At 47.4% G+C, this 15,323-nt stretch overlaps 1 pseudogene; it reads right to left on the bottom strand.

Annotated features, from left to right (window-relative positions):
• Window positions 1-7,009: 7,009 nt before the first annotated feature.
• On the bottom strand, window positions 7,010-7,145 carry LOC146025456 (U2 spliceosomal RNA; annotated as a pseudogene).
• Between the last annotated feature and the right edge of the window lie 8,178 nt (window positions 7,146-15,323).

Here is a 15,323-nt window from a genome sequence, read left to right as displayed (position 1 = left end):
GCTGGGGAACTACATTTGTTCGCACGGGTCCGATGTTTGTTGTTTGTGCGTGCGGCCATGGCAAACTGTTTGCTGGGTGCATGCACCCATCTTTGTGAGCGGAGGGCGGGGGGAGTTGTGGGGCGTCCCATTATCATATGGGAACGCCAATCTTTTCATGGGCGTTCCCAAGAGAATGCTGGACATTCTCAAGCTAAAGGGCCGATGACGCGGGTGCGGTTGGCGGGCAGCTGACATCACCGGATGTCAGCTGTTCACCCACTTCCATCAGAATTAGGGATGGGAAATCATCAATGTTTTATGGCAGATGTTGAATACTGTTGGTATCGATGGGGGTGAACCAGATGGTTTCTCTCCATCGATGGCACAGCAAAACCGATGTTTTTTTTTTTTATTAAGTGTCGGGGCACAGAGTCATCTATATTTGGATATAAGTCATTTTAAAGATTTGAGATTCCTCTCAGATGTAGCAGTACACACACACGCTTCTAGGTGCCACAGTCACAATCTCTTTTCACAATCTCTCCATATATGGACTAGACACGCCCTTTGGGTGGAGCATGATACGCCCCCTCAATGGGGCACTGCGCAAAATTCTACTACCAACTATAATCTCCCTGAAACTAGTGGGCCGGCATACCACCATTCACAAGGCAGGATCTGGTTGACTTGAAAGGATGCTGTCACAACATTCAAGTATTTTAGTGTTACCTGCTTGTGAAATCCTGCTGGTTCTGCTCTGTCTCATGCTGCTGTTCAACTCTGTGTAAAGGTGCGTACACACGGGCATTTATCGCTGGCAATATGGTCGCTGAGCGACCATATTGCCAGCAATTGGAGTGTGCACCGGCGATAAATTTTTTAGCCCCCTTTATGATCGCTGGTCGCAGGAGCTTGGTCCTGCGACCAGCTGATTCCCTCTGCTGCTCCCCCGGCAGAGGTTCCCTTATATCAGCGACCATCTCTGGAGACACTGAGCAATATATCGCCCCCGTGTGTACACAGCTATAGTTTGAACTGATTGCAGCAGCTGGGTGAGTCCATGGACAGTCTGCTTGATTAGGTAACCTGTGAAGCTCTAGCTCAGTGATGACAGCTGAGCTCATTAGCTCCTTATAAAAGGAACTTCCTGGCAGGTATTCCCTGCCAGAGCATAACGCTACTGCTGGGGGGTGCTAACACTACTGCCGAGGGGGACGCTACTGACCATGGGGGGAGAGGCGCTCCATGCAGGCTCCATCCGTGCTGTGCAGCTGCTTCCGACGTCACCGAACAGCGACCAGCAGCCGCATCCTGGTCACAAAGGGCAGCACATCCCTAATCAACAATGGCCACTGCATATATTCCCCTCAGGGACGCCTGCACCGGCCCTGGAAGAACAGTCGGCGGCCCAACCAGGGGGTAATATGCACCGGCCCACTGGGATATGGCCCGGTATCCCGGTGGGCCAATCTGCCAATGATGATGACCAATAGAACACCTGAGTTCACCCTGTCGGCTACCAGTGGTTACTAGCACCATGTGGGGGAACCTGATCAGGGGACCGCAACTGGCATGTTCATAGCATTAAAGTCCGTATCCCAATTGGAGGGGTCACTGGCGAAAACCTATGACATGGTAAAATTCCGTACCCCTGCATCAGGTACAGTCAATCCCCAGCCTGGCATCCGCTATTCTGAGCCCGAGACCGTGACAGATGTGAAAACGCATCCGAGCGAATCAACCAGAATAACCTCCACTATGTAGACTTGAACTGTTCCCAGATCTAAGATTTTTTGGTACTTGTTTCCTAGCACGGCGCCCATCGCATACCATACTTAGTGGTGTGCGATGCGATATTCATGTTAAATAAACAGGAGAGCTTGTAAAATGAAATATTGCATAGCATTGCATGCCAGCAAATGGCATGCGATGCAACGCAATGCAATTTTTAATTGTACAAGCACCCTGATGGGTGCTTACAATGTTAAATTCACACCCATTGTCAACGCCACCCCCACTATCAACCCCAACCCGAAGCGTGTTGAGCTCGACACGCTTCGGGCTCGGTGGCTCACTGCGCTCGCCACACTATCTAAAATCAACTCCACGCCGATGTGGATAGTGGGGGTATGAAAAGGTCAGAGGACGCACACCGCCGCCGCTCGCCACGCTTTGGGTTGGCATTGATAGTGGGGGTGACGTTGCCAATGGGGGTGAATTTAACTTTGAAAGCACCCATCAGGGTGCTTGTACAATTAAAAATTGCATCGCATCGCATGAATACCGCTATATTGCATGCGATTGTGTAAGATGTACTACGATCAAAATATTGGGCGCCGTGCTAGGAAAGAAGTACCGATTTTTGTGTGGAATTGAATTGTCTGTTTACACCATCGGTCAAAAAAAGGTATTTTTTGAGGTATGGAAAAAATAACATGAACAATTATATCCTCCCCTCGCAGGGGGCTATGCAATTAGCCACATTAAGACATGTTAGCATACCTCCCAAATGTCCTGCATTCCGCTGAAACGTCCTTTTGGGGACATTCCCACGTCCCACCTGTGGCCGGTAAGGTCCCGCGATGGGGAGGCAGTTGGGATTAAATGCACACAGCATCTATTCCCACAAGCAGAGGGGCTGGGGGCATGGGCACAGCTTCTATTCTGCAAGCAGAGGGGCAGGGTGCCCTCACAGTGGTGAAAAACAGGGGTGTGGCCTCACAAAATGACGTGATTTGCCTCTAGACCACGGCCCCTAATTTTGGGTGCACGCGTGATGTGTTCCTTAAGTGGATTTAAAGTTGGGAGGTATGTGTTAGGGATTTTATTTCACCTTCCAGTTCTCCAGTAGATGATTGTAGCTGGTAAACGGGGCTGTGGCTGACATAAACCCAATTTTTACTGAACACGTGTGTTTTCTGGAGAATTTTTTCTTTTTTTTTCGAGTGATTTAATCGAGTGATTTAATTGGATAACCCCCCCCCTTAATAATATTTGTGAAAATGAGAGGAAATAAATTGGTAACATATGCAATGCAATGCAACTGCATTGGAGTTTGCTGCGCTATAAAAGTTTAATAATAATAATCCCAGTCTTACCGACTCTGCAGTCCCTGGGGTATATTAATATATTAATCCTTTGAGTGCCACCATCTCTGTGAGAGGTGTGCAAAATATCTGCTAAAAATGCCAGAATTGCTCACATTTTGGTATAAAAATTCACATAAATAACGTAGTGCAAAAAAAAGAGATTATATTTCCTATAAAAGGTAAACTTTACATGTCAAAATGGTGAATAAATAATAATATGTTTGCTTGGCAATGTTTACACCTATTTTGACAAATCCCTTGGCACTCAAAGGGTTCATTAAAGTGTGGGTTCAGAAGTGTACCAATCAGATTTCACTTATTATTTATATTAACATTGTTTACATATATGGCGCCACAAGGGTTCTGTTGCGCCCAACAAAATATAAATGAGCAAAAACAAGGAATTACAGCACAGGGTAAATAAAGTGGCATCAGGGGACGGAACACTAATGTAATTATTAGGTTGGCAAAGACCTAGGGCAAGGTGCCGTTAAATGGAGTTAGGAGTAAAAAATTCTATTTATAGTGTAAAAAAAGCCACATGATAAAGGGCCCTGCTTGTGAGAGTGTTTGTTTTTTTGTCTAGCACCTTCTAGAAGATAATAGCATATGTAGAATTTGATATGCCTAGGCTTTCTCTGAACCATAGTTGCCTACCCTCCTGCATTCTGAAGGAGACTCCCTGAAATAGCAGCAATCTCCCTCTCCCTAATTTCACCTAGCCCACATTATGTAGCTGTTACATTTTTGGGGAAAATGGGAATGAGAGATAGATACATTTACAGAGAATCATCAGTACCATTTCACAGCATTGGTGATAAACCACAATGATGGTCTTATGGCCATTTATAGGGAACCACATGTAAAACACAATAGATGAACAATCCGTAACTGTTCTTATATAGTAGCTCTTACTAACTGCTTTGGGGCTCATCTACATTTGGATATAAATCATTTAAAAATATTCCTAGGTGCCATGTTCACAATCTCTTTTCCCGATCTCTTCATACATCGACCTAGACACGCCCTTTGGATGGAGCATGACACGCCCCCATCAATCTGTGCAAATTTCTACTACCAACTATAATCTCCATGAAACTAGTTTTCAAAAGTACGCAAGTATGCTCTGAAGTATTATAGAAGATCATGGTGCAGTAAACAGACTATCAATTCCCAGGTGTCTGTCTGGCGTTCCCTGCGGTCAACTAAAAGCGCTATCATGTCCAGGGCAGCCGAGAGGAATGCCGGGCCCCGGTAAAATTTTGGGGGTGTGGCCTAAGTGTGGGAGGTGGTGTGGGCACCTCCCACACTTAGGCCACACCCCCAAAATGTTTAGAGGTGGGTAAAAGAAAACTCTAAAACCTGTAATCTCAGACGCAGCACACACCTACAGCACATGCTGTGCTGACAGGAGGCTCAGCATGACCTCTCACGCTGTCAGTGAGACACTCATGCTGAGCCTGCTGTCAGAACAGCACATGCTGTAGAAGTGTGTGCTACTGTTGATACCCGGGAGGGACGGAGGGGGAAGGGAGGGGTCGAACCAGGGCCCCTGCGGGGCCCCTTCAGCAAGCCTGGGCCCGGGTAATTAGTACCTGCTCCCCCCCTCTCTCGGCTCCCCTGATCATGTCACAATGGCGCATAGGACTGTGCTGTACTCTGCTTCCCCTGACAGCATGCCTTTGTGCCCATCTCCATTGCTAAAGTCACAGGCCTCAGCCATGCTTCCAGCGCGCTGAGTTTCCCTCCAATTCCCAAACATGGATGCTGCCATCTTGCCTACAGTCACATGATGTTCAGCAGTCAACCTGGGAAAATTTCTTCCCAGCCAATCAGCAACACCATATCCCTGTAAGGATGTTGTGAGAAATTCTGCAAATCATCAGTGCAATGGTGTATACAGTCTAGTAGTATCCTAGGAACTGCTACTGTGATATCCAGTCCAGCCTCCAGACTCATACTTTGCCATCCTCAGCACAGCCTAACTCCCAGCAGTATACACTGCATCTGTTCCATCAGTCCCAGCCAATCTCCCGTGTCTTCTATTGGCTTCTCAGTGGTTCCAGACAATTTCCAGTGTTTCCTGAAAGCTTCTTCGCTTCTCCAGTGGTCTATACAAAGTCTGTCAAGCATCTCTGATTACCATTGGTTCAACATCAGATTATCAATAGGGCTGGTGTAGCTGTAGCTCCAGGTCTCCAAATAAAAATAGGCCCATCATCATGACAGCACGATCATTATCAGACAGAAACCAGCTGGCCGCATGGTTGGCCATAAATCCAATCGATTCAAGATCATTGGTGTCAGCAGGGAAATATAAAAGAGGTTGAAACATGTCCTATAGACAACTGGATTGATCACCTTCTTTATAGGGGAAAGGACCTGTGTAGCGCAGGACAAGCTTAATTGTTGGTGCTCCAAGTCTCAGATTCTGTTATGACTTACACAACAATTTTTCAACCTTAAAACTAAGAACTGCTCACCTCTTGTGGGCAAATTTCACACATGACAGCTCTCACCAGCCAGCCTGTGAAGAAAAAAAGATATAATCAAAATAAGGTCCCCGGGTCTTTGTTGACCCTTTCAGTCTGCATGTTAGTCTTTGGGAGTTAGATTACAATATTTCAATTTTAATTGAAGATTAGAACAAAGGGATGTCCAAAACTTTGCTAAAATCGATACACTGTGTCAGAGATGATCTCTGAAGTAAAAAGATGTAAAGATTAACATTTGGGACAAATTTGGAACAGATGGTAAGTAGAATGAAGTGGGACATTTTTGAGAACTGATCTACAATGAGTTTGAAGAAACTCAGGAGCCCGAGGTGTGCTCCCTACCACCAGTGCTGTGCCTAAACACGTGCAAAGGGGGCCGTGCGATCGAAGTGGGCCATCTCCCGAAGGAGACGGGCCCCGTTTTTCCCCTAACCCCTCTCAACCATAAGGCCGAAGAGGGGAAAATAGAGAACGGTGGGTCCTCTTCGCTGAAGCTTAGAGAGACCCTCATTCCTCAACCCCCGGAAGGGTTAGGACGGTGGGTCCTCCGCACCCGAAGGTTTGGAGAGACCCTTAGTAGACTTCCCTCCGCCTTGCGGCTCGGGGTTGTCCTCGGGGGACCGAAGCTCTCCCCAAAAGGCGAGAGCTTCGGCACATTGGGGAAATGGAAGGCCTGAAAGGGTCGACCACACTACCCAAAAAAACGTTGCAAAACTACAGAAAACAAGAAACGTGAAAAGTGACAAACGTGAGAGGGGAAGAGAAATAAATAATAAAGATACCCTGGCCAGAAGGCCGGGGTGGGGGTGTGAAAAATTGTCCTACCCCATCCAAAAGGACGGGGTAAGGACGTGCAGCGCTACCTGAAGGGAAGTGTGCAGTGCAAGTGCTTACTAGTGCATGGTGATTTTGGGATCACCCGTGCATGTTCGGCACCCCCGAGTTTCCCCGGGAGGCACAGTGCAGCCTCGGACTCCAAGCAACCGACCGATCAGCGTCCGACCAAGGTTTCTCTGTTCCCATCGTAGGGCATTTTCCAGCCCCTGGCATGGGAATGAGTACTCCACTGGGCTTTTCGACTGACTCCCTTAGGGGCTGCGACCCCCTCGGAAGAGCAATCTACTCAGTCTCAGTGTTTCTCCGATCCCAAGGTTAAGGTACTAAGCTGGGCCTTTCGCGGTCTCCCCATCAGAGGCTACGAACCTCTGGAACAGGAGCCATCTACTCAGTCCCAGCCTTTCTCTGCTCCTTGGGAATGGATACTAGACTGAGCCTTTCGCTGTCTCATCCTTTGGGGGCTACGAACCCCGTCAAGAGAGCCAAGCTACTAGGCCCAGTGTTTCTCTCCCCCTCTCACCAGTGGGTTTACGGAAACAACACCTCCTACCACTGGCAGAGGTGAAGGTACTCAGCCAGACTTTTCACCACTCCCAGGCAAAAAAAGAGGGGTCCCACACCCTCCGCCCATCAGAGCAGCTACTCAGTCCAGCCTTTCTCTATTCTCTGCCAGAGGCCAATCCATACCCACTGATAAGAACAGATACTACACTTGATCTTAGCCAAAAGGCCGAGAAGAGACATATATATATTGTCACGACCCTAGTCGGCGATTCCCCAGATACGACAATCTGTGAATACCGGCCACGTGACACTTCTACTGAGTATCCCAAGCGTGTGCGTATTTCACCACGATTCCGCTTGCCACCAATCAAAGTAAGCTTTTTGGACTTAGTCCGCGACAGCTTTGATTCTGCCGACACACCAAATTATGAGTTACAGGGTAGCGCTCTGGCAATTCGTCAGAGGCTTGGGCTGGAAAACAGCAGATACCAGAACTAATTATAACTTTTTAATTAAGTGAAAACACTACAAGGCTTACAGTATATTACAGAAAACATAAGTTACAAGATATATGATTAATAGGTAAGTCAAACGTAAAAACAGTTTCAAAATAAAACAAAATGGGAATAAAGAAACAAACCACTTGAAGCGGGGTTTGGAGTGGAAATCTCTCCGGATATTGGATCATTTCAGAGACAGGTATCGGACCCGTATCATCCCAAGGAAAATGAACAAAATGTCTTGTGAGACACACACTTTTAAGATTGGCAAAACACACACAATCACAGCCCCCACCTCAGGAATCTTCCTTGTCCAGGGGTTTCCTGAGGATATACCCAGGGGCTGGCTAATTGACTTCTCTTTTGAGGCTTAGCAATTTAGCCATTCAATCACCCCCTGAGGCCTCCTAATTCTTATCTCAAATAAGGTGTCAGTCTAGAGTTCTAAGGGAATTGCTTTTCTGACATCTCTTCTGGTCTGGGAAGACATTTGCCAGAGACCCTGGACTTCAGTACAAGTTTTATAGATGCAGGGGGGAAGCAGATAACCTCTGTTTTCCTGTGGAGTTTTCATAAAAATACAGGATGAGTAGATAGCACACCATATCAGAAACAGTATTGTAAACAGAGCATGGACTTCAAAGGAAGGAGATCCCATCTGCCTTCCTGCTTCACCCCCCAGTCCTCCCAACCATCCAGGGCAAAGGCAGGTCACTTTCTCCATTACATTTACCATTAGGGCAGAATGGCGTGGTACAATTACGCTCCTTCTGGCGTAAAAATGGCGGTCGCTCATGACAAGATGGCATCCAATCATGACACCTCCCCCTTTAAAGATCAGCATGGGAGCAGTGGCCAAACCAGCCACAGTATCCCATGCTGAGCCCTGACACTTGTCAGTGCCCTGCCCGACAGACTGCTGCAGTTTCCAGGTTAGGACCAGCGCTATGGGCGGGGTCTCCGAACTACCGGATTCTTGCTCCTCTTCCAGGAGACAGCAAGCTGCGGGCAAACAGGTGTCCCTGCCCAAGCCATCTGTGGGCACACTGATACAGTGGAAGCTGTGTCCCCTTGTGCCATCCTTGCTGGCAAGGACACAGCCCACCCCAGCTGTGCGTTGGACTCCTGGGCATAGATTCTCACCTGCCGCCGGCAGTTCCGTTTGCCATCCTGGGGTCAGAACCAACCTCTTCTGCCACACCCCACACGGGCATTCCCCTGAGGTATAGGCATTCCAGAGCCTCTGCTTGGCTGGGGCAGCCTTAAGAGGACTGTGGGACAATGCTATCAGGTGTTGTAATGTACCTTGACATGACATGAGGTTAACAACAATAAATATGATACAAATCATATGGGCTAGGGCCTTTCCTGTGTTTACCTCAGCACTACATACAGTGGGACAGGTAATCCTGTCACCTTCCAAGAATCTCTTGTCCTGCTCTCTTGCCTGAGCTGATTGACCCCCCCTCCCTTTCACTGGGGGGGAGGTACACTCCCTCAAAGCCTTTGTGTGTGTGAATTGTGAAGGGGGGCAGGTTTCTGCAGGGGGGAAAACCAACAGGTCATTGTCCCCTGTGTTGGAAACATCCAATTCCAGCCTTTCAGAGGTTAATGGAGCTGAGTTTATCTGTGCTCCGTGGGCCCTCAGACCCTTCTGGTTACACACAGCAGCTTCACGACTTGCCACTGGCTCTATTACTGAAGCAACCCTCTCACTATACCCATGTGTATCTTTCACACTTCCCAGGTACGGGGCAGCCGCAGTGGGAGGCGGCTCACCTGGCATTTGCAGGCTTGCAGCCTCCATGGCTGTGGTTTGGTCACAGAATCTCTCCGTGTTTGGAGGGGACCCCTTCTGGGTTCCTGTGTTCGTCAATATCTCCCTGGGGAACCATACCCGGGAGAATATGGGGACAAGGACATCGACTACTTTGTCGGCCCTAATGGATAAAAGGGCTACAGCTTCTGGGTAATGGGTGGCGTAATCTACCCCTATTGAAATGTACTCTGTTCTGGAGCTACTGGGCACTGCAAGGGGCCCTACCATATCTACAGCCACCCGCTCAAAGTGTTCTGATACCACGGGAAAAAAAAAGAGGGGGGCCTTGCCCACATCCCCAGGCTTCCCCACTATCTGACAGGTATGGCAGGTCCGACAGTACCAGTCCACCTCTTTCATCATACCTGGCCAGTGGAACTTATGCAGGCGAGCCCCGGTCTTTTTAACCGTAAGGTGTCCAGAGAGGGGAATTTCATGAGCTACCTTAAGCAGACCCTCCCTATACCTTTGGGGTATGACCAGGTGACGTTCCGTAACTTGCCCTGGTGGAGTGTTGTGGACTCCATACTCTTTATGCAAACAACCATTCTCCCAGCACAGCCTGGGAGTACCCTGGGAGCCATCTGACTCCTCAGCTGCTGCTGCAGCCCTGAGACTCGCCGTTATCAATTCCACTTTGAAAGATCCACTTTCTATTGAGCCCTCAGGGTGTGCAGGGACCTCCTGCTGTGTGACTGTGTCCTGACAAGAAGAAGGGGGGTCTATGGGGGAAGCTGCAGTAAGGGACACTCTCTCCCTATCTGACAGTTCTGCAGTGCACCCAGGACCCACCAGGTCACTGATTATACCTGGTACCACATTTCCCACAGTAGCACAAGACATCACATTATCAACAGTAACATCAATCTCATAACCTGGGGGGACATCCTGCAATACCTGCAAATTAGCCTGTGCATCTTCCACAACACATGGGGCCCATCCTGCTGGCTTACAATTGCACCATGGCAAACCCGCTATATCTGGATCCCATTGTCTCTGAGCAGGAATGGGGTTATCTGAGCATGTTGTCACCATTAACTTATTGGCAGGTACATGCGCTGCCTGCAACCAACTCCGATCTGTCCCATTTGTGCAGTAAGCTTCCCCTGGTCCCATGTCACAACCAGACATCACTGGAAGAACAGGGTTAACTTCTAGCACAGCAACCTGAATGACATCACCAGCAGCACTCCAACCATTTGTGAGTGAGGGTGTCTCATGCCCAACTAGATTAGGGCATTCGTTTAACCCCACAAACTGGCAAGGATTACCCACTATACCTGTCTTTAACTCACCCTCCCTTACCTCTACAGAAGGTACGGCACTATCACAGATCATCCCAGGAGTTTCACAAGAAATCACAACATTGCAATGTTCAGCATGGTTACATACTACCTGAGATGCATCATATGGTTCAGAAGGGTTAGCGACAGTGGAAACAACATTGACAGATATGTGTGGAGTGAATAAAAGTCCCACATCAGTAGTCCCACACACATTTGTGTGCATGCAGTCAGAAAGTCCCATTCCTCTTTCCGACATTATCTCTTCCCTGCATACTTTCACTATGCAGGCAGCCTCTTCTGGCAACAAATCTGGAGCAACGGATGGGAACATGCTGCTCACATCTTCCAGCAGTTTAAACTGGGCCTTGTGATGTGAGGTCTCCTGAGCAGGTTCCATGACGACTGTAGTAGGCAGAGTTACCTTGTCCTGGTAGGGCATTCCTGGTGAGAGCAAGCTGCTGACATCCTCAGCTTCTGCTTCTCCCAGCAGTTTAAACTGGGACTTTGCTTCCAGAGCTGGTAACAGCAGCTGTTCTAGGCGATGCCACTCCGCATCTACCCGGCGGCACTGATCTCTCCAAAATGGGGTATCCAGCTTTCTCCAAGCAGCGACCTCCTGCTGCGCAAATTGGTAACATTCTCCCAGCTCTCTCAGCAGCACCTCAGGAGACGCAGATGGACCCCAGACACAAAATGCTGCACGATACTGGCTAAAGGCATTGCACTCGTCGTCCCTTGCCTGGGTGAGCTGCGTGATCATCTCCCCACGAGTATGGTGGTGGCAGGAGATACCTTGCAGCTGGCATTCTTCCGTTAGTTCCTCTGTGCTCATTAGGGTAAACACATCATCATCCTCCTCTGGGTCAATATACCCACTGGACTCCTCCGGTACCATAGGGGATTGGTACTCCGCAGCCTCTGTGACTGCCATGCACCCTCCAGTCTCCCTGGTACTAGCAGAAATGCCAGTCCCCTGAGTAAAGTCCAGGTCCAGCTGGTTATCCACAACCAAGCCGGCATTTACTTTGCTCTCCCTGTGCGTTTCAAAGACAGGGAAATCGTTGTGACGCAGTCCATTGAAATTTGCATCCACTGTCACAGGCTGCCAGCTGAGCTTAGCTATTTCCAGCTGAAGCTTGCGATCTGCTGCTTCCTTTGCACTTTTATTAAACTGCATTATCAGTTTCAGCACCACGGCATTATCTGGCTCTTTCACATATTTCAGAGCCTCTTGCATATAGAGATCCAAGGCAGAGCAGTAATTGGAGGCATCCAATCCACGGTGTGTGGGGCCTGCAATCTTCATTGTCTGCTTCTCCTCTTCCTCTGTTCTGGAACCAGAATGATTCCCAACCTCAGACCTGGAATCCGCTTGATTCCCCCCAGCTACCTGCTGGTCCGCATCTCTGAGGACTTGGATCATCTGTTCCCTGGTCTGCCCCTTGGCAGGCTCCACTCGGTTGATACCAGAGACCACATCACGATCCAACTTCACACTATTAATTTCCGCAGAAAGTAAAAGTTCCGTACGAAGTCCACCTCCTGCTACCTCAGTAGCCCTGGCTGGTGAACTCTCACGCACAAGTCCGCCATCGTGATGCTCTGTATCTTCCTCCATAGAGTCACAGTTCAATCTCCACTTAATCTGTGCCTCCTTATAAGTAGCTGCCATTCTGCTGCAGTTACTTCTCCAAAATAATAAAACAGGGATGGGGAACAGAAAATGCTTTTACGGTGACTTACACTACTACATAAGCCTTGAGTTTTGGTATCTGGTGAAATGTATTCACTTAAGTTATCCAAATAAAAAACAAAAATTGCTTTTTGAAATATCCCCACCGCTGGCCACCAGTTTGTCACGACCCTAGTCGGCGATTCCCCAGATACGACAATCTGTGAATACCGGCCACGTGACACTTCTACTGAGTATCCCAAGCGTGTGCGTATTTCACCACGATTCCGCTTGCCACCAATCAAAGTAAGCTTTTTGGACTTAGTCCGCGACAGCTTTGATTCTGCCGACACACCAAATTATGAGTTACAGGGTAGCGCTCTGGCAATTCGTCAGAGGCTTGGGCTGGAAAACAGCAGATACCAGAACTAATTATAACTTTTTAATTAAGTGAAAACACTACAAGGCTTACAGTATATTACAGAAAACATAAGTTACAAGATATATGATTAATAGGTAAGTCAAACGTAAAAACAGTTTCAAAATAAAACAAAATGGGAATAAAGAAACAAACCACTTCAAGGACACACAGCATGAAGCGGGGTTTGGAGTGGAAATCTCTCCGGATATTGGATCATTTCAGAGACAGGTATCGGACCCGTATCATCCCAAGGAAAATGAACAAAATGTCTTGTGAGACACACACTTTTAAGATTGGCAAAACACACACAATCACAGCCCCCACCTCAGGAATCTTCCTTGTCCAGGGGTTTCCTGAGGATATACCCAGGGGCTGGCTAATTGACTTCTCTTTTGAGGCTTAGCAATTTAGCCATTCAATCACCCCCTGAGGCCTCCTAATTCTTATCTCAAATAAGGTGTCAGTCTAGAGTTCTAAGGGAATTGCTTTTCTGACATCTCTTCTGGTCTGGGAAGACATTTGCCAGAGACCCTGGACTTCAGTACAAGTTTTATAGATGCAGGGGGGAAGCAGATAACCTCTGTTTTCCTGTGGAGTTTTCATAAAAATACAGGATGAGTAGATAGCACACCATATCAGAAACAGTATTGTAAACAGAGCATGGACTTCAAAGGAAGGAGATCCCATCTGCCTTCCTGCTTCACCCCCCAGTCCTCCCAACCATCCAGGGCAAAGGCAGGTCACTTTCTCCATTACATTTACCATTAGGGCAGAATGGCGTGGTACAATTACGCTCCTTCTGGCGTAAAAATGGCGGTCGCTCATGACAAGATGGCATCCAATCATGACATATATGTACCATGTTCCCCCTCTGAAACATGGGGGTGATCGCCATAAAAAAATATTACAAATGGAGGCCAGATGGATCCACCGTCTAAATTTGGTGGCCCATACTGGCCTCAATGAACAGTTATCCTTGCTTGCTTCCTTTAAGTTTACTGTTCTCTCCTCCCTCTTTTTGTTTATTATCTAGGATTGCCTCTAGTACTAAAATGTTATTAATTAATTTGTTTATGTAGGATGGCAGTATCTGCCTAGGTACCCTTTTCATATTGCTGGAGGTTATATCTGCTCTTTATGTCACTCCAGCTCATTTCTTTGTTTGCGCATCTCTGTGGTACCTACAGGTATTTACTAGATTATTGAAATAACTTAAATTGCTGCTTTGAATGAACGTTGTTAGCCAGTATGATATCTGTATCTGTATCACTTATTGTTACGCACTGTTTATGTCGCCTCACTGTGCCTACTGACACTGTGTCTTGTCTCCTTGCAGCTGTCTCCAGGGGGCAGGGAGTGGACGTCGCACACCTGATGCTGCAGCATACAGGGCTTCCAGCCTATCGGGCTGGTTTTCTAAGGAGCCGCACAGGCTTAGGGATTGTTGTTACAGTTGCTTGGCAACCACTCAGAGCTGCGCTGTGGCGTGTGACGTCACCGCCGGGACCCGGAAGGAGCGGCTCCACGTTGATCTTCACAGATGAACCAGAGGTATTTATGTAAGTACTGTCTTGCTATTCTTTGTTCTTGACGAAAACCACATGTAGTGTGATGTTCAAATCCGTGGAGTGCCCCCCACACCCCCTGCCTATATATATATATATATTGCAACATATATATATATATATATATATATATATATACACACACACACACACACACATACATGTAAACCCACACACACATGTACATACATACATAAGCATATATACCTACACATACATATACTTACATACATATACAGGGTTCATATGACTTTGTGTTTTCCATCAAGTTAGGCGAGAGGAAGCAAAACACAGATACATTGTCAATGGCCAAGGGTTTCTTACCCGGGTGGAAAAGACAAGCCAATGAATGCACCGAGGAAGCTGGATTTGACTCTCAGCAGTGGGATTGCTGAGCTCTGTGATTATTACCAACCGTCTCGCAATACATTGCCGAAGCAAGAAGTGTAGTGCAAACAGTTGTATGCAATTAAAGAGGAGTCCACTTATCTTACATATTATTGACTCTCAGCAGTGGGATTAATGAATGGTGATGCAAGATGGAATTGTCCTTGGGCCTTCCCAAGCTGTCAGTTGGACGGCGAAACATGTCAGGGAGCACCTGCTGAATTGATTTTACTTTGGGTTACTGACAAATTGGATATCCTGTCCTGTGGAGTATTACCCGGTACACCTATACTGGACTGTCTGTTTGGACATTATTCCATCAAGTGGTAACATCTAATCTGGGACACCACCACCTGCAAAATAAGGATCGCAGGGGCGCATCTCGTTGAGGATACCCACAATCCCAGTGGGCGAATAATCTTCCTCCAGCGTCACTTATCCGGCAAGGTTTATGGACCCTTTCTTTACACCACTACAGACCATACAATAAAATACCTCCAATAAGGACAATCCATCAGGAATCCAGCCCATAAGTATCATACCCATTTTTATTCAATTTGTATATGTTATTTAATGTAATTTGCTTATTTTTATGTGTTACTGTGTACACGTTTTTATACCTGTTTTAGTGGATAGTCCACTTATAATATATATTCAAAATAAATAGATTGTTTATACCATATTGATCCAACCAGTTTCTAGCGCTCCACACTTTGCTTTTTTCTTCCTGTTCCAGCTTAGTCACACAGCAGCAGACACAGACACA

Source organism: Crinia signifera, chromosome 7 (genome assembly GCF_055691185.1).
Source record: "Crinia signifera chromosome 7, ASM5569118v1, whole genome shotgun sequence".
NCBI classification, from domain to species: Eukaryota; Metazoa; Chordata; class Amphibia; order Anura; family Myobatrachidae; genus Crinia; species Crinia signifera.
Note: the sequence above shows the minus strand (reverse complement) of the source record. Positions and strands in the feature narration are given on the sequence as shown.